The 25,580-nt window shown below is 37.3% G+C and overlaps 2 long non-coding RNA genes across 6 annotated transcripts in view; one reads left to right on the top strand and one right to left on the bottom strand.

Moving 5' to 3' along the window:
- Nucleotides 1-554: 554 nt before the first annotated feature.
- The window catches only part of LOC308181553, a 114,348-nt gene continuing 89,322 nt past the window's right edge, over nucleotides 555-25,580 (bottom strand). For all 5 annotated transcript variants that reach the window (XR_013941500.1, XR_013941501.1, XR_013941502.1 and 2 more), the window contains 2 exons: nucleotides 18,900-18,970; nucleotides 555-667 (listed from right to left, as the gene is read on the bottom strand). This is a non-coding gene — a long non-coding RNA (uncharacterized lncRNA). The remainder of the gene's footprint in view (nucleotides 668-18,899; nucleotides 18,971-25,580) is intronic.
- Nucleotides 11,059-16,313, top strand: LOC308192259. Its single transcript, XR_013948681.1, has 3 exons — nucleotides 11,059-11,106; nucleotides 11,726-11,780; nucleotides 14,890-16,313. It is a non-coding gene; the product is annotated as an uncharacterized lncRNA (long non-coding RNA).

Here is a 25,580-nt window from a genome sequence, read left to right as displayed (position 1 = left end):
AAGTTGAAATATAAATATTTCAAAAACCAATCTCCATTTTTGCTATATTAATTCAAAAATGGGATCATACTTTTCTGATATGACACAAATAGAGACTGAGCTCTATCTGGGTTAGTACAGAGTGTTTAGTATCTAAATTATTCTCTCTGTATATTATCAGAATATAATTTCTTTTTTTTTTTTTAAACAGCTTTCAGTGCTGTAAATTCTCTTATATAGACACTTTCTGTTTTTGCTTTCAGTTTATTAAATCTTCAAATGTTCTGTACCATGTTTTTCAGTTCTCATAAGTCTTCTTGAAAGCGTACTATTTTTAATCCTAGCATGATGAAGAAAAAAACTCTCAGATTTTGTGTGTTTTGGACCATGGAGGTTATTATTTGCCATCATAAGTTCTGAATTGATCAATGATTATAGGATGACAAATGACTCTCAGAACACAGGAATTCAGCTTTAATTTGTTTATACATTCTAGAGGATATGCCTATAACGTTTTGCTCAAGGCAACCTTCAAAATAAGTGATTGTTTTCCATACCTCAAGGCTGCATGTATGGCTTCAGGTGGAGACAGCAACTCCCTGAACCCTGTCCAACCATACCTGAGTTGCTATTATAATTTCAGCATGATTCACAAGCCATCACTTTAATGGAGATCAGTGGCATGTGCCTAAAACAGATAGAAAGATATTTTAGAACAGAATTTCTTATAAGGTTTCCAAAAAATCTGTTCATGATCCAGCTATAAATATCACCCAATCACTTATAAATTACGGCATGCTGAAATTCAGCCCTGTTAGAAATCCAGCAAAAGTTGTTACATTACATGGGATTTAAGCGGTGGATAGGCCTTGTGCTACATCTTCATATAGGAATAAATTTAATTGAGTGAGGACTAAAAAGGCTTATTTAGAAGTAAAGGAAAGACGATGTACAGCTCTTTTCTTGGTCAGTGTTTGATCACATTTGCTAGTCAATTTGTTTTAAGTAGATCTATTATTTTTTCAGCTATATTAATGATAAGCAGTTTATTTGGACTGTTTACCATTTATGTTGAGACACTGGTGATCCATGTCACAGGCTGTTATTTCCTCTAAACGGCTGGATGACTGAAATATGGTAAATTGTAGAAGACGCAGAAAAAATAATGAGCAAATAGTACTGATTTTCTATTAAATAGATATTTCTGCAGGAAAGGCTAAAACTTTGAACACAGAATATAGCTAATGAAAACCTTTGGCTAAGATCCAACTAATTAGTTGTAACCAAATAACACAGCCACTGAAACTACAAGATATTTAATTTTTGTTGACAGAAGAAATATATCATTTTTAGTCTTTTTTTTTTCCTTTTTTAAAGTCAAATTTTAATGCCAGTTTCAGTTAAAAAGTAGAACAAAGAAGAATGCAGCCAAAATAGTTGTCATTTAATAACCAAGAAAAAGGGTCCTTTTTATTTTGTTCCTAATATTGGAATAACTTTAATGAATGAAAGAGTTCTTAAAGTTATTAAAAAGCTTCAACCATCAGTGAACATACCTAGCTAAATGAAAACTGAAGAACTATTCAAATAAACTTGTTTCTCTAAAGGCGGTTAATTCTCCATAATAGACCAGATACAAATAAAAATATTATTTTAATAAATATTAAGAATGATAAGGCACCATAAGTTCTCATATACACGCACTCACAGAGGAATACTTTTTTGATTCATTCAAGGAAAGCAATTTTTCTCCTTTTTTTAAGTTAAGAAGGAAAATAGTTTTCCTGCCATACTTGTTTCAATATGAAGCACATACATGTTCAAAAAGCAGAACTAAAATCTGCAGATTATCTCAGGTTAAAGAAAAATACCTGGGGTTATATGTCAGCTAAACCTTAGTTTAAAAGGAGCACTCTATACTTTATTGATGCATGCATAGCATATAGCACATGACATATTTAATATTTGTATCTAAAAATATAGTGGGTCATACAGGTCAAAAGCAGCAACCTACTGTTTCAGTAAAAAATCATAATATTAAAAAAAAAATCCCTGTTTAAACAGATAGTAGGCGTAGGAGTAGTAGTACATGTGGACACATTATATTCACGCCTGTCTTTCATTCAGCAATTAATTTGAAAAGCCACGATATATACAGATATGTAGCTATTTCTCAAAAGGCTTTGATACCAGTTGCAGTGTAGCTAGAAAAGTGATTAAAATTACAATAACAAGTTAAGCATAATGATATGTAATTTGCCGTACAAGAAGATGAACCACATGATCTCTCATACCTCCGTCAATAAGAGGTAAAAATTACATGTAAGGTGACTTATACCTGATCTGGTGGGTGGCATCCCTGCCCATGGCAGGGGGGTTGAAACTAGATGATATTTAAGGTCCCTTCCAACCCAAGCCATTCTATGATTTTATGATGCACTATGACAGTAAAGCACAGCAGGTATTCAGTAAAAGCAGCCAGACTTTGAGATTATGGAGATCTTTATGAAGAAGGGACAAAAATTCTTAGATAAAGAATGCAAGTAAAGACAGAACAGTGGGAAAGGACAGAGAATTAGAGCTGTCAGCTGGCTTCGCATTTAGGATAGAAATGGAATGTCTTGTCAAGCTATTTTCACCATTTACTCCTGTCTTTTTTCAACTTTGCTAGCACATCACCCAGGGCTCTTCTGACTTGTGAGTATACTTGGATTGCCTAGAAACTTGATTGCTGTTCTCCTGAATTTCATTAATAAATAATAATAATAATAGCTTATTATTATTAGATTATTATTATTATTATTAGGATTACTATAAATGCAAAGTCTCACTTGCGAAATAATCCTAGATAATCTGAGTCACTCTCTGTGAGTATGTGTTTGTAGCCAGGTTCTTGCTGAGTGAGATAGATCTAATCTTTGGGATCTGGTTGAAGATTTCATATCTACTATACAACTGATTACTACTCATTACTGTATTTTATGAAAAGCTCCTAAGAGATAAATCCAGTGCTATTAGAGTTTTGTGACTGTGTGACTTGCATCTCTGAAAAGTAGGAAAGTAGGTTCTAAAAGCAATGGCCAATATCTCCAGTAGAAGACATAGTGAAATGCAGTATATTTGTAATAATATTTTTAAGATTCCCTTGAGCAGGAGGCTAAGCAATAAAACCATTTAATGTTCTTTGTGATGGACTGATGATCATAGAATCATTAAGGTTGTAAAAGACTTCCAAGATAATCTAGTCTAACCATCCCCTTCCACCACCATCACCCACTAAACCATATCCCTAAACACCACATCCAACCTTTCCTTAAACAACCCCAGGGACAGTGACTTCAACACCTCCCTGCAAAACCTATTCCAATGCCTAACCACTCTTTCTGAGAAGAAATTTCTAATCATTTCCAACCTGAACCTCCCCTGGTGCAATTCCCTCTTGTCCTTGTTGCTAGTTACCTGTGAGAAGAGGCTGACTCCCAGCTCCCCACACCTTCCTTTCAGGTAGCTGTAGAGAGCAATAAGGTCTCCCCTGAGCCTCCTCTTCTCCAGACTAAACAACCCCAGGTCCCTCAGCTGCTTCTCACAGGACTTGTGTTCCAGGCCCTTCACCAGCTTCGTAGCCCTTCTCTGGACACGCTCCAAGGCCTCGATGTCCTTCTTGTACTGAGGAGCCCAAAACTGATCACAGTACTTGAGGTGTGGCCTCACCAGAGCAGAGTACAGGGGGACAATCACCTTCCTGGTCCTGCTGGCTACACTATTCCTGATACAAGCCAGGATGCCGTTGTCCTTCTTGGCCACCTGGGCACACTGCTGCCTCCTGATATTGTATGCCAACACTTTTGCAAAGTAGGTACATCATATCTTCTCTTTTACATGTAGCATAATACAAAGTTGCTTCAATGTACAAAACATATTTCAGTTAATATGAAAAGTATCAAGAATCTAATTCTGACTTTTCATATATTTTACTATTATCATTTAGCAAACTCTTCTTAAACACCAGTTTATTTCCTTTAGTAATACCTTTGGCAAGACACCTCTTTCATGCATGTCTGGGCATGATTATTTGATTATAGAGGTTCCATGTGTGTATGTCTAACCTTCCCTCTTGTTCCCTAATTTTTTCACACACTGATTTCAGAATACAAGGTACAGAAACTGAAAGCTGCAACTCTTGTGAAAAGTCTTTAGAATCTCTGTTCAGTACTGCCAAAAGGGATAAATCATCCAAAAAATAAAGGTAGATATACTGTAAAGTCACAAATTGAAAGATCTAGACTGCATGTGCATCAGGAATATACTAGAAAACGTGCTATTTATTAAGGGGGAAAAACTGAGGAAGGAAAATTCCTGTCACTAATGAAAATAGACTTTAAAATAAAAATCACATTTCATTGTACAGAAATCAAACTGTTTTCTGATTCAAATTACCTATATAACTCTCAGACAAATAATACAATCCAGACTGAAACACAGGAAGTCTAGCTATTATAGGTGTGCTGTTGAAGTGATATTGTTCAAGTTAAAGTGATTAGTACTTTACTAATAGGGCAATAAGTAGGATGCCTGCAATCCTTCAAGACACACCTACAGTACTATATGATTTGCAGCTTAGCAAACATTTAAGTATAGCATCAAAAAGGTATATAACATGGACTGAACTTATGTTACTGATAATGACTGCAATTTGAGTATGTACAGTAAATGAATGAAGTAATTAACTGATTAAAACACTTGCTAGATGGCTGTAATGAACTTGACCAGTGTACATTGAAGAGTTAATGATCCACATGACAGCAAACCTGGGTAGGCACATTCCTGTACTGTGCTGCAGGTATAGATATACTATCAGTCACGTGATGCTCTGCAGGTATAGCTGTGCCATCAGGCCTGTGCTGTGCTGTGCATATTGCTCAGCTGCAGGATAAGCTTAGCCCAGTCACTGAAACAGAGGAGGCTGTAAGCAGCTCCTACTTGGTACATCCCCTTCGTGTCCTTGCATTTATCTAAAAGTGCAGCAAAAAATTCTCACATGAACATCTTTTCTGTTTCCCAGTAGAAGTTATCTTTTCTTTTGAGCAAATCCTCTAAGAAATTAAAAGACCAAAATGGGATGATCTGTCCACAGATGGGATCTGCAAAGTGTGCTGCTGCACCTTGAACAGAGGTCCATTCAATACCTCACAACCTGGTGCTCCCAGCATCTGAAGGAATGTAAGACTGTCTATACTATCCTCTTTCTTTATAGTATTAACTATCCATGATAAATGTAGTTACAATATAGAATAATTATATTAATTACAGTGTTAACATAGTTAATAAATGGCATTTTAAATGATACTTAACAGAATCTAAGAGCCTTTCTTACAGGAATCACAATGACCCAGAACCTCCTGGTACAAAACAATTCCTCACAATGCAAAACAGTTCCTGACAGATGAAAACAAGCAGTGGGAAAATAAAAGATGCAGTTTAAACATATAGAGAGGGAGCAATGGCTTGGATTTTGGACAAATTAATAAAAAACTTAAATGATCAAACCAATTTTATCTTAGTCTGTGATAAAGATAGCTGGGTGAATTCCTAATTGATAGAAGAAATCATTGAGTAGTCAGTCTTAACATTGGACAGTAGGCAAACTACAACCCTAGAACATCAAAGAAGGAAAGAAACACAGAAATTGAGATCCCATAAGAAATAATAAGCCAATTTAGCCAATTATATGAACACATGAGTTTAAAATACAGATAATCATGTGCAGAAGGATTTTATATTGCATGATTAAAAAAAAAAAAAGGAATAAGAGCTAGAAGGCAGGGGTATACTGAGCATAGACACAGAAAGAGAAGCCAACAAAAGCTCTGAAGTACTGATTGTTCTTTTCCAAATTTTTAATTCAAATTCAAAATCATTATGTGAATAGTGTTTCATTTCATACCTTCTCATTTCACTTGTATTCACTAAACCATAGAAGTATTTAAAAGGTCTAAATTTGCAAATCAACAAACATTAGACCTCACTCAAAATATGAATTAGCTAATTAACACAAGTAGTTCCTGAAGCCAACGACTTAGCAGTATTTAAAGAATAGTTTATTTAAATATTGGGTATGAAGCGTGTCCTGAGTTCTTTAAAACTGGACATTGGGGTAGTGGAATGGTGTGGAGGGAGAGAAATATATTCGGAGAAGAAGATTATGTAATAATTTAAGACAAATTGTTGAGATCCTTATTGATATTTCAAAAGGATAGCCAGGAAAGATTCCTAGGCCATAAATTATGGGAAGATAACGCTAATTTCAGCAGACAGTAAGTGGCAAATATAGTCAAACTTATTACCTATGATTAAGATACATTTCATTTAAAAATAAAAAAAATAAATGACAGCATAAAACTGGAAAGAGAATTAGAGTGATCAGAATTAAATACATGTCAGTAGCAGAATAATTCAGTATGGGTTTTGCAGGCAAATACATATGTCCAGCATATAATCCCAAAATGGATGTCCATTATGTCAATGAAAACTGTCATCAGAAACATGGAAGGATCACATGTTAGATGAAAATTGGATTCCAACAAGCTAGAAGAAAATCACTATGGGGAACAAAATTGATGCAGAGGGAGATTCTGTCAGATGAAGTGCAATACTCATGAAGGACTTGGAGCACCTTGAAATGACATTTAATCAGGATCATATTTTTTTTTTTCTCCTTTCCATGCTGTAACTTCAATAAATTCAATCAGACTGTTCTGGCTTGAGAAAGAAATTGTAAATATAAGTACAGATTTCTTGCGGTTCATTCTAATCTGTTCTGAGTTCCTCCTCCTGTTCTTAGCATACAACTATAATCACATCTTAAACATATACTTAAATCAGTGTCCTTTGGCTTTAAAAGTAACAAAATTATCGAAGATCTTAACTGAAGAAATAACTTAAAATAAAGCTAAGCAGCTTTCAGCTGTCTAAACATAGGCATCTAGAATTGTTTTAGGTTCTGTTGAGTAACTTGCCAGGGCTGCAGCTGTAACTTCAGAAGGGTGCAGGTCTCCCATGAAGGCTGTTTCACATGTGGCAGCAGATGTCACTTAATACCCTAGACCATTTTGAAATGGCATATCTACTGACAAACAAGTTAATCCCATCCTATCTGAAATCTCTTGCATGAAAAAACGACTAGATAAAATAGTTGTGAAAATCACATACATTTTTTGATGATTTATAAACAACATGAATATTTTGTTGCTGCTAATCAGTCATTTAGTTGAGCACTGCTGAAATCACTAATAACAGGATGAAATAGTGAAATGCTGATGAGTTGGAGTAACTTGCTCCATTCTTGTTTTTGTTACAATGCTGAACATGTGAGAGTAAAACTCTTTAACTTTGAACAATCTGCTTTCCGACTTGATATTAAAAAGTAAAATGAAAAAAAAAAAAAAAAGAAAAAAAAAGATTCAGCAAATATGTATTGAGGCATTAACCCCAAAGTCAAATCAACTGTGGAAAGAGTTCACCCATACATAATGGAGGTAAAATCTTGAGTGCCGTGACCTAACAAATACTGTTGGATGTTAGAAAATTGTCCCTATTGGGCTCTAGTGCATGTTTGAGAAAAAGAGAAGTTGAAAAACTGCATAAGTGCTGCCAAAAAAAAAAAAAAGTAGAAAGAAGGAAAGTGTCATGTATGAAATTATATGTTTCACTTTTAAGAGAGAAACAGCGGTATATCTATTGATTTCATGTAGTGATCTAAGAAACCTTAATCTTTGTTAAAGACTTAACGAGATTCAAGATGGGGATGGACGCTTGATTATTTACTGCACAGAGGACAGGGTAAGTCAGTCATGTCAGGGAGACCTTCCCACTGAATCACAAGTACCACGCTTCATTTCTAAATTCCCTGAACCAAAGAGGGAAGGAGTCTGGCTGCAGCTGACTCCACTCCTAATCCCAGACTTGATCAGTGGTTTATATCTAAGAATTATGTGCGCACAACTAATCTAAGATATAATCTTAGTGAAATTTACAAAGTTTAGCAAGCTATTAATCATTTACCGAGGATCTGTTGTAGTAAGGAATCTCTTGAGAGGAGTAAGGGATCACTGCAGCAGGTGTGACCTTGAGAGGCATCCTAACTCGTGGAGATCCTGCCATGCAGCCAGCTGCTGTGTGGAAGAGCTCAAAAGGCTCTTGGCCTGATCACAATTTATGGAGTAAGATGATGGACTAATAGTCACATTGGGTTTTGGTGCATACTTCTTTGTCCCTCAGCTGCCAAACAAGACATCTGTCTGTCAGTTTCTCCAGCACCCAGGTTAAGCTGATATTGTTGTCACTATCTGCCTGAGCAAGGCCTTGGGTGTATCGAGGACACCGGCCTCTGTCTGAACAAGGCCTTGGACACAACGGCCTGTGTTTGAGCAAGGCAACAGCCAGACTGAAGGCAAGAAGTGTGTGTGTGGGAGGGGGAAGCACACCATCACAGAAGGAGAGAAGGAAAAGTGAGGTTGTGTAACTTTTTTTTTTTTTTTCTTTCTCAGTGGAAATTAGCTGATTCTTGCATAGCAAGGGACAGACACTGGATGAGGGGAATGAAGATGACTTGAAGGAGAGAAAGTATTGAAATAAAAACTAGGATTAAAAACATAATAATTCAGTGGAGGAAATGAAAAAGATAAAAAACAAAACAACAAAAAAAAAACCAACAGTGGAAGTCATGCATAAGCTAGTACATATTCCCCAGAGGGATTGAGAAAGTGCTAGTGATGTGACCACATGGATGAACTATTAACTAAAGGAACAAGAAAAAGAATCAAAAAAAAAAAAAAAGGTACAAAAGAAAGAAAGTAAGAAGAATCATTCATCCTTTGTGATACAAGAATTGTTTGATTTGTTTGTCTACAGTTTATTGGAAGCAGGTCATTTCTTTCCCTGAAAACTGTTACAAATGGTTAGAAGCTTCAGAAGCAACCAGAAAGAGGAGCAGCAAGAAGGGGGAACAGCAGCATAGGTATGGTGACTTAAGCATTTGGGGTCTGTTGATTAATTGTTTGAAAGAAAGGCAGGGTAAGAGAGCAGTTTTACTGTCAGGTTCTGGACAAATCAAGGTCCCATCTTATCATATCATATCATATCATATCATATCATATCATATCATATCATATCATATCATATCATATCATATCATATCATATATCATATCATCATATCGTATCGTATCATATCATATCAAAGAGGAGAGGGAAAAGGGGTCAAGAACAATGCAGAAAGAGCTGAACAAAGACATAATGCAGATAGATTGGAAGTCCACTGAGAGCGCTGATAGACCAGCGCTTGATTTAGAAGTGAGATGAAGGAAAAAGTAGTGCCAGTTTGGCACTGCAGTGGTTCTGCAGTGATTAAATACTTAGTCATTTTACTCAAGTACTTAGTGATTTTGACTCAAGGACTTTTCAGCTTCTCCTGCTGCCCTGCCAGTGAGGAGACTGGGAGTGGAGAAAAAGCTGGGAGGGGACAGAACCGGGACAGTTGACCCAGAATGCCCAAAGGGATACTCCAAAAAATGGGATGTCATGCTGGATAATTATATGGGGTGGCCATCCAGAGAGTTGGGGGGAACATTGCTCAGGGATGGGCTAAGCATCAGTCAGTGGGTGGTGAGCAATTACATTGTGCATCACTTGCTTTGTACATATTATTATTATTACTATTATCTGCAGGGCCTGCAGGGATGGATGACCTCTGTGAGAAAAATCATAGAATCATAGAATGGAACAGATTAGAAGGGACCTTAAAGATCAGCTAGTTCCAAATCTCCTGCCATGGGCAGGGATGCCACGCACTAGATCAGGTTGCCCAAAGCCCCATCCAACCTGGCCTTGAACACCTCCAGGGACGGAGCATCCACAACCTCTCTGGGCAACCTCTTCCAGTGCCTTACCACCCTCTGAGTGAAGAATTTCCTCCTAACCTCTAATGTAAATCTCCCCTCTTTTAGTTTAAAACCATTCCCCCTTGGCCTCTCATTGTCTGCCTGAGCAAACAGTCATTCTCCATCTTTTTATAAGCCCCCTTTAAATATTGAAAAGCTGCAATATGGTCACCCTGGAGCCTTCTCTTCTGTAGGCTGAACAGCCCCAACTCTCTCATCCTTTCTTCATAGGAGAGGTGCTCCAGCCCTCTGATCATCTTTGTGGCCCTTCTCTGGACCCATTCAAACAGGTCAATAGCCTTCTTGTGCTGGGGGCCCCAGACCTTGATGCAGTACTCCAAGTGGGGCCTCACAAGGACAGAATAGAGAGGAACAATCACCTCCCTTGACCTGCTGGCTACAAGCAGACACTGCTGGCTCGTGTCAAGCTTTTCATCTACCAGAACCCCCAAGTCTTTCTCTGCAGGGCTGCTCTCAATGAGGTCTTCTTCCAACCTGTACTCATGTCTGGGATTGCCCTGACCCAGGTGCAGCACCTTGCACTTTGACTTGTTGAACCTCATTAGGTTCACGTGGTCCCACCAGGTAGGTTGTCATCAGCTGATTTCTTCAGGATCCTGAGATGCATGACATCAGGTCCCATTGACTTGTACTTGCTTGGTTTTATCAGGTGGTCTCAAACCTGCTCTTCACTTACAGTGGGAGGGACTTTGCTCCCCCAGCCCCCTTCATGTTCAGGGAAATGAGAAACATGGTAAGCCTGACTGGCAGAGAAGACTGAGGCAAAGAAGTCACTGAGTTATGTCCATGTCTCTATGTCTTTTGTTAACAGGTCACCCTTCTCATCCATCAGAGGTGGTATACTCTCCTTGGCCTTTCTTTTCTGAACAATGTACCTATAGAATCCCTTCTTGCTATTTTTTGTGTCCCTTGCCAAACTCAGTTCCATCTGTGCCTTGGCTTTCCTGATCCCATCCCCGCACACCTGGAGAAGAGATCAAGTATGCCAGACACAGCTGGTTCCAATGGCTCCAAAATGGACTCACCACTGACTAAAGTTGATGCCATCCACAAAAATGGTGGTTGCACCACAGTGAGAGCATATTTAAGAAAGGATGAAAAACAATGTGCAGCAGCAGTGACAGAGGGAAGTGAGAAAAAAAATGTGAATCAGCTCTGCAGACATCAAGGTCAGTGAAGAATGAAGGCAGCAGATGCTCCAGGTATAAAAGCAGAGATTCCCTAGCCAGCTTTAGAGGACTATGGTGAAGCAGGCTGTCCCCCTGCAGCCCATGGAGGACCTCACTGGAACAGATATTCATGCTGCAGCCCCTTGAGGACTCCACACCACACAGCAAGTGGATGTGCCCTGAAGGAAGCTACTGCCCATGTAGAGGAGCCCACAGTAGAGTAGGTTTTCTGGCAGGAACTGCAGCCTGTGGGGGACCCATGTTGGAGTAGTCTGTTCCTGATGGACTGCACCTCCTGGGAAGGACCCATGCTGTAGCAATGAAGAAATGAAGCTCCTGAAGAGCTGCAGCCTGTTGGAAACCCATGTTGGAGCAGGTCATGAAGGACTGAATCCCATGGTGGGGACCCCATGGTAGGGCAGGGGAAAAGTGTCAGGAGAAAGGAGTTTCTGAGTGTTCTCAACCCCCATTTCCTATCCCCCTGCACATCTTAGTGTGGGGAGGAGATAGAAGTCAGAAAGGAAGAAGTAAAGTTGATCCTGGTAAGAAGGGAGTGCTGGAGGAAAGGTGTTTTTCAGTTTTGTCTTCATTTCTCATTATCTTGCTCTATATTTAATAGGTAATAAATAAAAATCATCCTCAACACGAGTCTGTTTTGCCTGTGACAGTAACTGGTAAGTGATCTCCCTGTCTTTATCTTGATCTACAGGGTTTGTTTGTTTTTTTTTTTTCTTTTTCTTTTTCTACCTGTGCTGTTCAGGAGGGGGATTGAGAGAGCGGCTGGGTGGGGGTATGGTGGACAGACAAGGTTAACCCACCATAACTGCTCTTTATGCTTTAATGAAAAAATGCCATTTAAGAGTAAAATGGTTGTTAAGAACATAATCGGGGGCATTTCTTGGTGACAAATCAATCAGAAAAATGCTAATTACATATGCTCTAGTAGGCTTGTATTAATTTATTAATAATTAAAATGAAGTTCAAATCAAACATCTATCTAAATATTAGCCAAAAGGCACAAATGCCTTTTTGTTGACCAGTAAGACAATACTATTTAGCTCATTGCAGTAAGACTGCTTATCAATTATTTCAGGTGCCCAGAGCCCTAATGACATACTAAAACTAGTATTTAATGAAAATATATAAGGATATTTTATTTTACAGACACATAAGGTGAATTTTGTATTATTTCTGCATACCTTACTTATAAACTGAATGATGCATAAATATATATATATTTAATGAATACCTAATACAGAAAAATGAAGTCCTTTGTGAAAGATATAGGAATTTAGATGAACACAATCAGACTTTTCAGTATGATTTCCTTTCTCACTACAAATGCAGGTTGTGAAAACTTGCATAGTTTACCCCTCATGCTGTTTAATAAGGCTTCAGAACAGTGGAAAAGACTCAGAAGTAATTATATACATCAGACTTTCTTTTTTTAACCAACAATAAAGAACTGATCATATTTTCTTAAATTTTATAGAGTCTCATTTTAGAATTCTCACATATTTCGTTTCTGACACTATTGTAGAAAGATTTCTCAGATAGACTTCTATTGGAAAATATTCTGTGATCTCAACAAGATTTATTTGTCTTGTTTTCATCATACTGCTCTTCATTATATACTTTATTTATATATTTAATATAAGATGCTTTGGTGTTTGCACCTTTTACTCATTACTGTCTTATCTTTATTATCTTGACTTCTTTTATTTCTCACTCAATCCATCCTTCTGATTCCTCAATCTTACTAATTTTACTATTTGAACTATCTTCAGCTTGTCAATATTTCTAGAAGTTCAGGTGTTTCTATATACCAAGAAAAAAAAAAGTACTAAAAAATCAGAATTATTAATTCCCAATTCATCATATTGTTTTATCATTAAGCCCCATTGGAATCTTATCTTTAGTTTTCCATCACCTTCATCTAAGGTGTGATTTGGCTGTGCCATTGATTCCCCCCCTCTTCTGAACACAGAATTTATTACTTATTTTTCCAGAGATTTATCATTTTGTTTTATACCACCATATAATTAATTTTATACTTTAACCATTGTTTTCATAAACATAGTGTTTACTCTTTCTTCCAGATTACTAATAAAGCCATAATATTGCTCTTTCATAAAATAACTGACCTTCTATATAAAAGAAATGCAGTAGATTCATGTTACCTTGGATTGAGTGATCTGTTTGATGTGGTTCACTCTGATAACACAGTTCAACACCAGGGAAAATCATTTAATAAAAAGAATCATAAAATGGATAAAGAACCAACTAAACTATAAACAAAAAGTACTTCTTAAGGGAGAATTATTAGTCTGTAGTGAAATTAATAATGTAAACTCTCAGGCCTGTTCTTGGGACTAATTTTATTTCATATTCTCAGTGACTATCTTGGAAGAAAAAGTAGGCATGAGATAGTGAGACTCTACAGCTAGCGACACACTGAAACTCATCAGCAGCACAGAGAAATATTGGAATATTATAGAGGGAGAACTGGAAGATCTTCAGCACAAAAGTAATAGAAAAGCTATGAAAGTTACTAGTTCAAGGTGCAAAGTGATGCAGTTAGGAACTCAATGGTTTGTTGGTGTTGTTTGTTTATTTTGTTTGTCTGTTTGTTAGAAATAAAGGGATTTATCCAGTGAAAATACTTAGAGACATAAAGATATATCAGTGAGCTGCCACTGTGATGCTGCTGACTAGAGAACTAACTTGGCTAAGGACGTATCAATTGTGGAAGAAATTGGGAAGTATTTCTGAAAATTTACTTGTGAAGTTTTTGGAAGAATTCATATAACCCACCTTTAACTGACAAAAATATATGCTTCTTTGCTCAAGTCACCTAGGAACAATTAATTAGCATGGGTTTTTGTTTAACTGAGAAATAGTAAATTAAATGCAATGAAAGAAATTTGGGCATAAACAGATCCACTTATATATATATATATATATCAGATTCTGTAAGATGGAAGAGGTTAAAGAAACTATGTTTCATGTGAATGTAGACAGATGATTTGTCATTTCTTTGGATTTTGTAGATCCTGTATACTGGGCAGTTCATCAGAATATTAGTGTTACTGTATAATATCAGGACAGGGGAATATTTATATGTGAGAATGACTATTATAAATGCCTTCTACGGAAGTCATAAATAACAAATACCCAAATTATGGGTATATATACCTGAAGGGAGGGTGTAAAGAGCCAAGCTCTTTTCAGTAGTGCTCAGTGACAGGAAAAGAGGCAGTGAGCAAAAACTGAAACACAGGAGGTTCTGTCTGAACATCAGAAGACACTTTATCATCATAAGAGTGACTGAGCACTCACACAGTTTGACCAGAGAGGTTGTGAAGTCTCTCTCCCTGGAGGTATTCAAAAGCTGTCTGAACATGGTCCAATATAACTGACTCTAGGTGACCCTGATTGAGCAGAGAGGTTGGTAAGATGATCTCCAGATGTCCCTTCCAGCCTCAACATTTTAGTGCTTCCGTGATTCTTAAGTTTGGGTTGGTTTAACATGCATGAATAATGATTTAATTTTATTAATCTCTGGGTATTTATACATGAGTTTGCTTGTGTAAAGAGCTAATTTAAATTCATAGAAATCAATGAAAATTCTGGAAGCTTTTTAGGCTGTGGACTGAAAACCAGGCACTTCAGATTGCTTCTATTTGTTACACATTCATAGTCTAAAATTGAGATGTCTGGTTTACTCTAGACACTCTGAGGTCAGTGAAGCAAGGACAGTGTTTCCTTTGTTTGAATCATCAGGTTTCCTGTAGAACACTTTCATCAGATGAGAAGAGATTCCGTCTTTGAAGTCCCTGTTCTTGTCTCTGTATTTAAATTGCTTCTGAGGTAGCCTAGATGATGAACAGAATAAGTGTATGATATTTAGAAAGCAAGAATGTGAGTGAATCTTGGCTATTATTTGGAACACTCTGAAGAATTATGACTGACTTCACTCAAGAAAATGGATTATATCTGCAAAACAGGTTTTATATTGGAAAGCTTTGGCCACTGAAGGATGCAAGGATCAAATACATTATCACATCAGTGCTAAGGGAATATTTCCATTGAGTTTGTCTTCACTCTGTGTACTTGAAAAATCTAAATTGTATTTTGTACAGTGACCATCTCCCTTTCATAGTCTATCCATTCATTGTCTCACATCCTGACTATAGTTGTCATTTGCAGTCAGAAACTCAATTTGTCAATTTAGTCATATCCACTTTACAAAGTTGTCTTCTGACATCAGTATGTTTAAAGCAGAAAGTATGCTCACACAACAGAGATACTTCTTACTTCCTGATTCAATCTAAACAATTCCTCAATTAAAATAACAAATAAGTACATACTCCGTTTGGAAGGTGTATAAACTCCAGTGAAACTACCAGCTTCTTTACATAGTGAACTTCTTACAAAGTCACCAGATTCTATAGTTATGTATAACTCTTCTCAGTTTATAAGAGACACTTCATGTTATTTAATCACCTTTGGCATCTTTTTGTATGTGTCTATTCATTTGTCTATCCCATGTAACCCATTGTGAACTCGATCAAATAAAGGTGCATGTATGGGGAGAAACAACTCTGTCACTTCAAAGACCTTATTATCCCCTTGTAGAAAGAGAGCAAAAACAATTCTGAAGTTAGATGAATGATACTCATGCAAAAGAAAAAGACTATTCATTACTAATGTTTAACATTTAAGATGATCAAAGGTTATATTTAATGGATCCCAGATGTCTCTTCATTGACATTTCTTAAAAGCATTAAAATATCTCCATATATCACAATTTGTTTTAAAAAATACTAACTACACAGTATAATCATATTGATGAAGATTAATGGAAAAAAATGTAAACTGCAACTATTAATACCCTTAAAAATGGCTCTGTCTTCTTTTAACTTCTCATAATCTGATAATTTGATATTTAAAATGTCTTCTTATAATGAATAAGAAGCTTGTATGAAATTAAAGGTTTACTTCTTCTTTGTTAAAAGGAAGGGGCCAAAAGTCTTTTGGGGAAAGACATGATAAATTAAATCTCCTTTCTTCACCATGATACTGTGAAGAAGGACTTGCATGTAAGAAATGTACACTGATTCCCTGATAAGTGTGTGCAGGTTAAGGTGACTTTGACTTAACAACTGAGAATGCAGCCAGGGAAGACTCATATAATTTGGCTTTGCCTCTTGGTCAACCAAGAGAGAATTTAACAATAGCTTGGTTAAACATATTTTCTGCATATTGTTACTCCACAGTATCATATAACTCTGTGATAATGTGAAAAAGCATAGACTGTTTTCAAGCAGAGAAAGTTCTGAAGTTCTGTCACCAATTAAAAAAAAAAAAAAAAAGAATTCAGAGGAGTGCATATGACAAAAAAAGTTCATCACATTGCAGTATAGAGCAGATACTGTCCTAATATGATATTAGTTGATGCAAAAAACTGAGGGTATCTTAGAACAGGACTCTGTAGTAAACATTGATCTTTTAATAGTATAAAGTTGCTGCAAGTTTTATACTTTTTACATAAGCAGGCAAATAAAATTTTTAAGTGGCCAACAATCATATGTATTTAAAAATAATATAAACACAGTCATTTTCTTTGTCAAGAAGAAACACTTGCTATTAACTGATGCTTTAACTACTGTGCCATTTTTGGAAATATTGCTGGTTTTCGTTTAAGCTTTTTTTTTTTTTTTTAATTATTACTAATCTATCCTTATTTCAGTGTAGAGAGAGAAGAAATCGAAAAGGAGGTGCACTAAAGTTTTAAAGGAAAAAAAATATGTATGCAGCAAGATTGCTTTCCAGACAGATAGGTAATGAATATCTATCTGTATGCAAAATTCCTAACTAGTATACGTATACTTCCAAAATCTGCACAAATTTTCAGTTTGCAACAAAATTGAAATATTAAAAAAAAAAATCTATAGAGTTTTTTTTTCAGTGAAGAGGAATAAAATTTGAAGATTCAAATTTTCTTAATCATTAATAAAACATCTTGAAGGGATATCAATAAGAATTTCCACTTTCTACCTTCTTTTTACTTCTAAATCTCACAGGATGAGGAATTGATTTTTATTTTATGGATTGAGGAATAGTTGCATGAGTTTTACTTCTATTTTTATACAAAGAAATGACTGTGAATTGGTTTCTTTAAATTCTTTAGTGATTTAAATACACTGTCTCTGATACGCTATTTAACAAGGTCACAGTATCACAGTATCACAGATTTCTAGGTTGGAAGAGACCTCAAGATCATCGAGTCCAACCTCCGACCTAACACTAAGTACTCCACTAAACCATATCGCTAAGCTCTACATCTAAACATCTTTTAAAGACCTCCAGGGATGGTGACTCCACCACCTCCCTGGGCAGCCCGTTCCAATGCTTAATAACCCTTTCGGTAAAGAAGTACTTCCTAACATCCAACCTAAAACTCCCCTGTCGCAACTTTCGCCCATTCCCCCTCATCCTGTCACCAGGCACGTGGGAGAACAGACCAACCCCCACCTCTCTACAGCCTCCTTTAAAGTAACTGTACAGAGAGAGAAGGTCGCCCCTGAGCCTCCTCTTCTCCAGGCTGAACAAGCCCAGCTCCCTCAGCCGCTCCTCGTAAGACTTGTTCTCCAGACCCCTCACCAGCTTGGTCGCCCTTCTCTGGACTCGCTCGAGCACGTCCATGTCCTTCCTGTAGCGAGGGGCTCAAAACTGAACACAGTACTCAAGGTGCGGCCTCACCAGAGCCAAGTACAGGGGCACAATCACTTCCCTAGACCTGCTGGCCACACTGCTTCTTATACAGGCCAGGATGCTGTTGGCCTTCTTGGCCACCTGAGCACACTGCTGGCTCATATTCAGCCGACTATCAACCAATACTCCCAGGTCCTTCTCGGCCAGGCAGCTTTCCAGCCACTCATCTCCCAGCCTGTAGCTCTGCTTGGGGTTGTTGCGCCCCAGATGCAGGACCCGGCACTTGGCCTTGTTGAACTTCATACAGTTGACCTCAGCCCATCGCTCCAGCCTATCCAGATCCTCCTGCAGAGCCTTCCTACCCTCGAGCAGATCGACACACGCACTTAGCTTGGTGTCATCTGCAAACTTACTGAGGGTGCACTGGACGCCCTCATCCAGATCATCGATAAAGATATTAAAGAGGACCGGCCCCAGTACCGAGCCCTGGGGGACACCACCAGTGACCAGCCTCCAACTGGATTTGACTCCATTCACCACAACTCTCTGGGCCCGGCTATCCAGCCAGTTTCTAACCCAGCAAAGCGTACGCTTCATTTACATAGGTCGTTTACATAGTTTGTTAAAAGATGTCCTCAAAAGAGATGGAACTTCTTATAAAATTTTCTTCTGCTGCTACTAGCATTTTGAATCTAAATGTGATTGTGGAATACAATAAATTTAATTTGCATGGGAAGTGACATAGACTTGTCTTTAGTTATGCAGATTTTCCTTAAGAAAAGAAAAAATACCTTCATGTGGTCTAAAATGGCTATTCTGTTTAGTTGGATTTCAGAAATAAAATCATTATGAATATGACATTAACAGTTGCAAAATATTGAAAAAGATATAATTCCACAGCCAGCAAAGGTGACCTCACAAGGAACAGTTCCTCCCAGATACCCTGTCATTAAAATCAAAGAAGTGAAATTACAGAATATAGATTCTGTAATCTATAAGCAAATCAGAGGGTCACAAGAGGATTTACTTGGTGAGAGAAGACTGATGGAATAACATAAAACCAGAGAAGTCATTACCATTTCAGCATACTTTTTCAGTAGATCACATTGTTTGCCATTTCACTTTCCCTTGAATGGTCTCTTTTCAACTTCAAGAAAAGAAAAAAAGAATCATCTGTAATATCACATGGAAAAATATACCATGTTAATACCCTAAAATAAATAAATTTTTAAAATCACTCTTTCAGATCAGTTTTAAATCCTAGGTATTGCTTTCCTATTTGGAGGGAGAAATTGCCTTGCATTTTATCCTATTTTAAGACTGTTTGTCTAAACATTTTATACTGCTTCCTCTGTGGCTAAAGTTTTCTCCCTCCACAGTTTAACACAATCAAGCTTGCCAGTAGCATACAGATATACACCAACTGAAAATGCATTATATCTTTGAACTTCAACATTCTTAGGACAAATTCTGCAAGGAAAAGCTCTGATTGCCTTCAGCTATCTTATAAAAGGGAATTTTTATTAATCTCTTATTGTTTTCCCTCCATTATTTTTATAATTATTTACTTTAAGTACTGTAGAATAACTTCCATTTATCAAAAATGTTATAAAAACTCATTAGGTAAAGATATTGTTTGTTCTCCTTTTTCTTCTGGAATATGCTAAAAGGTAGTGTTTGCAGGCCTGTAGGAGGCATTTCCACAATCTTTGCATGGACTGTTTATGAATATGAATCTTAACTATGTCTTAAGTTAGCTTTAACTTCTCTATATTGGTCAAGATTTTGGATTTTAAGCATATCAGATTTGTGAAGTATTCACATCTTAGAGCAAAGAAAACTGTATTTTTTTTTTTTCTCTGAACTCCATAGCTACTAATAGATTAGTAGGGAGAAACTACAAATTGTATTGATTAAAGACAAGCACAATTCCAATAGAAAAATGGTTTCGGTTTCTGCTTACTTTTCCCACTGATAGCCACCACCTGCCAGCCTGACTTCCACCTTCTTCAAAATGATCCTCAATTAATATTCTCAGTAGAAAACAAAGAGGCTACAGAATTCTGGTCTTGACGGACTCAAGATTTAAAAAGCAACATTTCACTTTATGGAGAACAAGTAAAAATGTTTTTAGAAAGATGTATTTTCTGTTGATATCACGAACTTATTTTCTGGAAATTATTTCCATCTTCCAGAAAAAGTCCTTTTCTGCCTGTTATAAAATGTTATTGTTTTCTACCCATTTTAAGAAAGAATTAGAAAAATAAGGATGAAACAAGTGAGAGAAAAGTTTTATACTGTTACTTAATGTTGATGTTTTGTCAGTCCAATAATCCAGAAAAAAAAATAAATCTGAGAATTCCTCAAGTTTCAATTTAATTTCATCAAAATAAATAATGAAGGGAATGGAAGGGAGAATTGTGAAATGCTTATGACCATAGTATAGAATGAGATTTATTTTTTTAAAGGTCTTTATCCCTAAAAATAGTTGATAGACAAAAAGAAATGTTTACTCCAAATGGAAAGTAAAGAACTCTGTTTTAGAAGTCCTCCAAACAAAAATATATAAGACTTGAATTTTGTCCTCCACCTCTTTTTTTCCCCTTCAGATAGAAATATAATTTTGATCAGTAGGCTAACTCTATTATTTGTGATAATATAAATATATTTTGTCTTTCAAAGATATTTTTGGCAAACACACAGAAAAACTAAACAAAACAAAACCCTCAAGTCTACATATTAATGGTAAAGCCAGAAGAAAGAAGAAATAAACAGAGACTTTTTGCAGGAGTTTTGTGTGTATATATATATACACATTATATATATATATAAACACTACGTACTTATATGTACATATATAAGTGCATAGGCTGCTGCTGCTCAAAATTACAAGTATTATTATTGTATTTTATTTGACTTCATAATGTGATGAAATTTTCAATGAGCCAATGAATCTTTCTGTGCTCTTTCATATTTGTTTATTTATTTATTATTGGAGGAAGTGTAAGAAAAAGAATTACAGTTTGCAGCAGATATAAGTGCTTGAGAGTAAAAATGCATTTCTTCTCCCGCTTTCCTAATTTTTTCCCAGTAAAAATATGAGCTTATTTAAGAGTTTTTTCTTAAAAGCTGTATCAAGTTTCTCAGAACTTTAGGAATTCAAGAGCCTGGGCCAGCCTTAATTGATCTAATACAGCCATTGTTTTATCTTTTTCTGAGGCAGTGGTGGTGTTGATCCATTTGTGAGGTTAGACAGTAGTAACCTTATTCTGTCAGGCATATAAACTTAGCAGAAAGAGTTACAAACATCGCTAAAATTTAAGCCTGCCTTTTCAGTGATGACATTTGACTGGAAATAAGATAAATTTAGTCTTTGACCCAATCATCTTCTATTAGCAAACAGAGTTGATAAGAATCACCAGTATTGAAATGGAGATATATGAATTTGTTAACCACTGATATGTTCATCACTAGTAAGTCTTTCATTTTGTCTGCTTGATAAGGTAAAGATAGCAGTGAGTTAGCAGTTCTTAGCAGGGCTAGCAGAAACAAAAAAGCATCATCTTAAAGTCAACTAAATGTACTTACAACTCTAACAAAAAAATGAGTCAACTCTTAAGAGCTAGATACATGTAGGTAACTGCAGGTGACTAAAAGCTAATTGTTTAGTTCAAGCTAAAGATCTAAGCTTCACTTTTATTCATAGATAATGTCTTTTGCAGATATATTGTGGTACATTAACCTTGGCTGTCTGCTCTCCACATCTAGCTGCTCTCTTACTACCCCTCCTCAGCAAGATAGGGGAACAGAAAAAGATGAAAAAAACTTGTGGGTTGAGATAATGACAACGAAATCACCCACCAGTTACCATCACAGGAAAAACAGACTCAACCTGGAGAAGACTATTTTAATTTATTGCCAATTAATAGAGCAGTAAGAAAAAAAGACAAAACTAAAAACCACCATTGCCTCAGCCCTTCATTCTTTCCAGGGTCTTCACTCCTTCCTTCCTGACTCTCCTACCTACTCCCCTCTCACTTCCCTACCCCCCAAAAAAGGTGCAGGGAAGATGGGGAATGGGTGTTGCAGTCAGTTCAGAACACATTGTCTCTGCCACTCCTTTCTCCTCGCACTTTTCCCCTGTTCCAGCTCCAGACCCACAACGGGATACAGTTGAGCCCATCAGCCAAACTGGTGGCATCTCTTGGAAAACATTTTTAGGTGCGAAAAATGCTGTGAAGCATCTGTGAAAGAAATGAGAGAGAAAAAATGCAAAACAATCCTGCAGACACTGAAGTCAGTGAACAAGGAGGGGACAAAATGCTCCAGGCATCAAAACAGAGATTCCTGAGCAGCCTGTGGAAAGGACCATGGTGAAGCAGGTTGACTCCCTGCAGCCCATGGAGGCTTATGGGTGAGCAGGTATCTGAGCTGCAGCTGCTCAGTAGAGGACCCCACTCTTCAGCAGGTGAATATACCCCTGAAGGAGGCTGTAGCCCATGGACAGCCCACAAAAAGAGCAGGTTCCTGGCAGGAACTGTGGCCTGTGAAGAGAGTCCATTCTGGAGTAGGTTGTCTGGCAGGAGCTTCAGCCGATGATGTTCCTGATCAATTCTCACAGAGGTCACCCCAGCAGCCCCGAGCTGCCAAAACCTTTCCATGTAAAACCAGTACTTCTAGACATGTATCGAGGAGAGATTTACACCATTCCAACATAAGCTTCACTGAGAGCAAAAGGTTGTCTCAGTGCTTATGAAGAAAGGGTGAGAGAGCTAAGCCTGGAAAGAGAGCTTTAGCATGGAAAAGAGAAGGCTAGGAAGGGATCTTATCAATGTATATACATATCTTAAGGAAGGGTGTCAAGATGATGGGGCCAGACTCTTTTTGGCGGTGTTCAGCAACAGCACTAGAAGCAACAGGCACAAACACAGGAATTTCCATCTGAATATAAGGAAAAAAATTCTTTATTCTGAGGGTAGTAGAGCACTGGAATAGATTGCCCAGAAGGCTGTGGAGTGTCCTCTGGAGCTATTCAAAATCCTTCTGGATGTGATCCCATGCAACATGCTGCAAATGACCCTGCTTGAGCAGGAGGGTTGGACTAGATGATCTCTCGAGGTCTCTTCCAAACTCAACCATTCTGTGATTCTGTACTGAGTTGATCAAAGACGAATAGTTTAGTCATAATAGATCACTTCAATAAGATCAGTTGCAAAATGACGGCAGCTGGTTTCTAAATTAATCTTAGGAGAGTTTGGTTCTCATAAAACTGATTGCTCCATAGATAATTTGAACAGCACTGTCAAAAGTAAATTTGAAGTAACTGTTTTTGTTTGGCTAAATTGGTTTTACGTTTGTGCAAAACCAAAGCTCACAGGTACGTTGTGCTTGGAATTTCTAATTCAACTGTTACAATCCTGTTACCCTTTGCAGTTAACTTAATAGCCTTTTCACTTGTAAACAAACAAATAAATACATAACAATTATTTTCAAAATATATTGATACATTTTGTGATAAGCCACTGGGGTCACAGGCATCTTGTCACTTGTTAATCAGAATGTGATGGTGAAGGTGTTATATGAAATCAATTATAATACAGTTAAAAAAAAACAAAAAAAAGACTTCATATGACCTCAAATGATATATGGGAGGAAATGTCTCAAAATTACTAATCTACTTTTTAATATTTTTAATGAAACTATCTATCCTTTGATCCTGACAGATCTTTGTAATTCACTCTTTCCCTAACTTAAAAGAAAAAGACAACACTGACAGCACTGATGATTCAGCTTCATATCTTCTACAAGCATCCTTTCAGCTTCTCTCCACAGACTGAATGTTGCTTCATCATTTCTCTGCTCTTTCTATTAGTATGTAGCATTTTTTTTTTTTTTTCAGCAGAGGTATGCTAGTAGGTGAAACAGCTAATGACAAAATTCTCATGTACATCAGCGAATTCAAATGCCACCCACAGTCAGCTTTCTGTGTTCTTTTACGTGGCAAGGATTTGGTAGCAGGATTGGGAAAGAGTCTGCAGGAGTAGCCATTGTGAGAAGAGTTCAGAAGCTGCCCCATAAAAGCCAGTTCCAGCTGCCTCCACAGGGACCCTGTGCTGTCACCAGCTGAGCCAAAGAGAACAGATTTAAGAAAAGAAAAACAATTGCCGTCCAACAGCAGCTGGGAGAGAAGGATGAGGAAATGTGTGAAGAAAAACAGTCCTGCAGACACCAAGATCAATGAAGAAGGAGGGCAGGAGATGCTCCAGGCACGCAGCAGCAGTTCCCCTGCGGCCTGTGGAGAGGCCCCTGGTAGAGCAGGCTGTCCCCCTGCAGCCCATGGGTCCCACATGGAGCAGATCTCCACGCTGCAGCCCGTGGAGGAGCCCCCGGTGGAGCAGGTGGATGTGGCCTGGAGGAGGCTGCGGCCCATGGAGAGCCCCCGCAGGAACAGGCCCCAGGCCGGAGCTGCAGCCCGTGGAGAGGAGCCCACGCAGGAGCAGGGGGTCTGGGGGGAGCTGCTGCCCGTGGGGGACCCGTGGTGGAGCAGTTTGTTCCTGGCAAATGGACCCCGTAGTACAGACCCATACTGGAGCAGATCTTGAACTGCAATGTGTGGGAACCCCACACAGGATCAGTATGGCAAGGACTGCATCCAATGCAAGGGACCCCATGTTGTATCCGGTAAAGAGAATGAAAATGAAAGAGCAGCAGATGACAAAGTTTTATGGACTGGCCGCAACCCTGATTCCCTGCTCCTCTGCATTGCTCTGGGTGAGGATGTAGAATAGGGTGAATGAGTGTAAAGGTGTTTTTATATATTTTTTTTGTCTTTTTCCTCACTGCTCTAGTCTGTTAGTAATAGGCAATAAATAATAATAATTTCCCAAGGCTGAGTCTTTTGCCCATGATGGTAATTGATAAGTTAGCTCCCTGTCTTTATCTCAATTCATTTTTTTCATCATATTTTTTCCCCCTGTTCTACTGAGGAGCAGAAGTAAGACAGCAGCATGATGGTGCTTAGCTGTCCATTGGTTTTAATCCACCACACTAACTTAAAATATTTTGAGAGATATAGATTGACATTTTCCTCCTTCTCTTCCTGTAAAATACTCGAGAATTATTTATTTAATCTTTTAATTTGCATCTTTAAAAATTTCTATTAAATTTCTCTATCAGATAATCCATTCACACGGACAGAGACTTGGTTGAAATAGGAACTGATTGAACATAAAACAAACAAAAATACTTTTGTTCACGTGCAGTGAAAGACAAGATATTCTAAATATTTTCTTTATTGTTAACTCTTAAAAGAGTGGATTTTATTAAACATAAATGCAATGAAGAAGTCTCCAAAAGTAATACCCCTCTTTTCTTATCAAAATAAATGAGTTAAACTGAAAAGCATAGTTATTTCTTGTACTGTAATGAAAAGCTGCAAATACAGTCACAGTGTCTAAATTTATGACCTGTAAACTGAGCTCCTTTCAGCAATGAAAACATTGGAGATATATGCATTGTCTTACACTCAGCATTACTTCAGATGGGAAGAGACTGATAAAGAAGATTCATAAAGTAAAAAATATACAACAAAGAATACGATTCTCCTCCATTAAAATAAATTTCATAGTTACTTCAAACCATACTAATGGCATATAAGCCAATGATTTAGAGAAAAACTAAGGAAAAATAGTAATAGAGAATTCAAATGCACTGTTAATATACCTTTTTGTGCTGATGCCACAACAAACTATTTTGCT

This window comes from Anser brachyrhynchus, assembly GCF_964034855.1.
Source record: "Anser brachyrhynchus genome assembly, chromosome: 1".
Classification (NCBI taxonomy): Eukaryota; Metazoa; Chordata; class Aves; order Anseriformes; family Anatidae; genus Anser; species Anser brachyrhynchus.
Note: the sequence above shows the minus strand (reverse complement) of the source record. Positions and strands in the feature narration are given on the sequence as shown.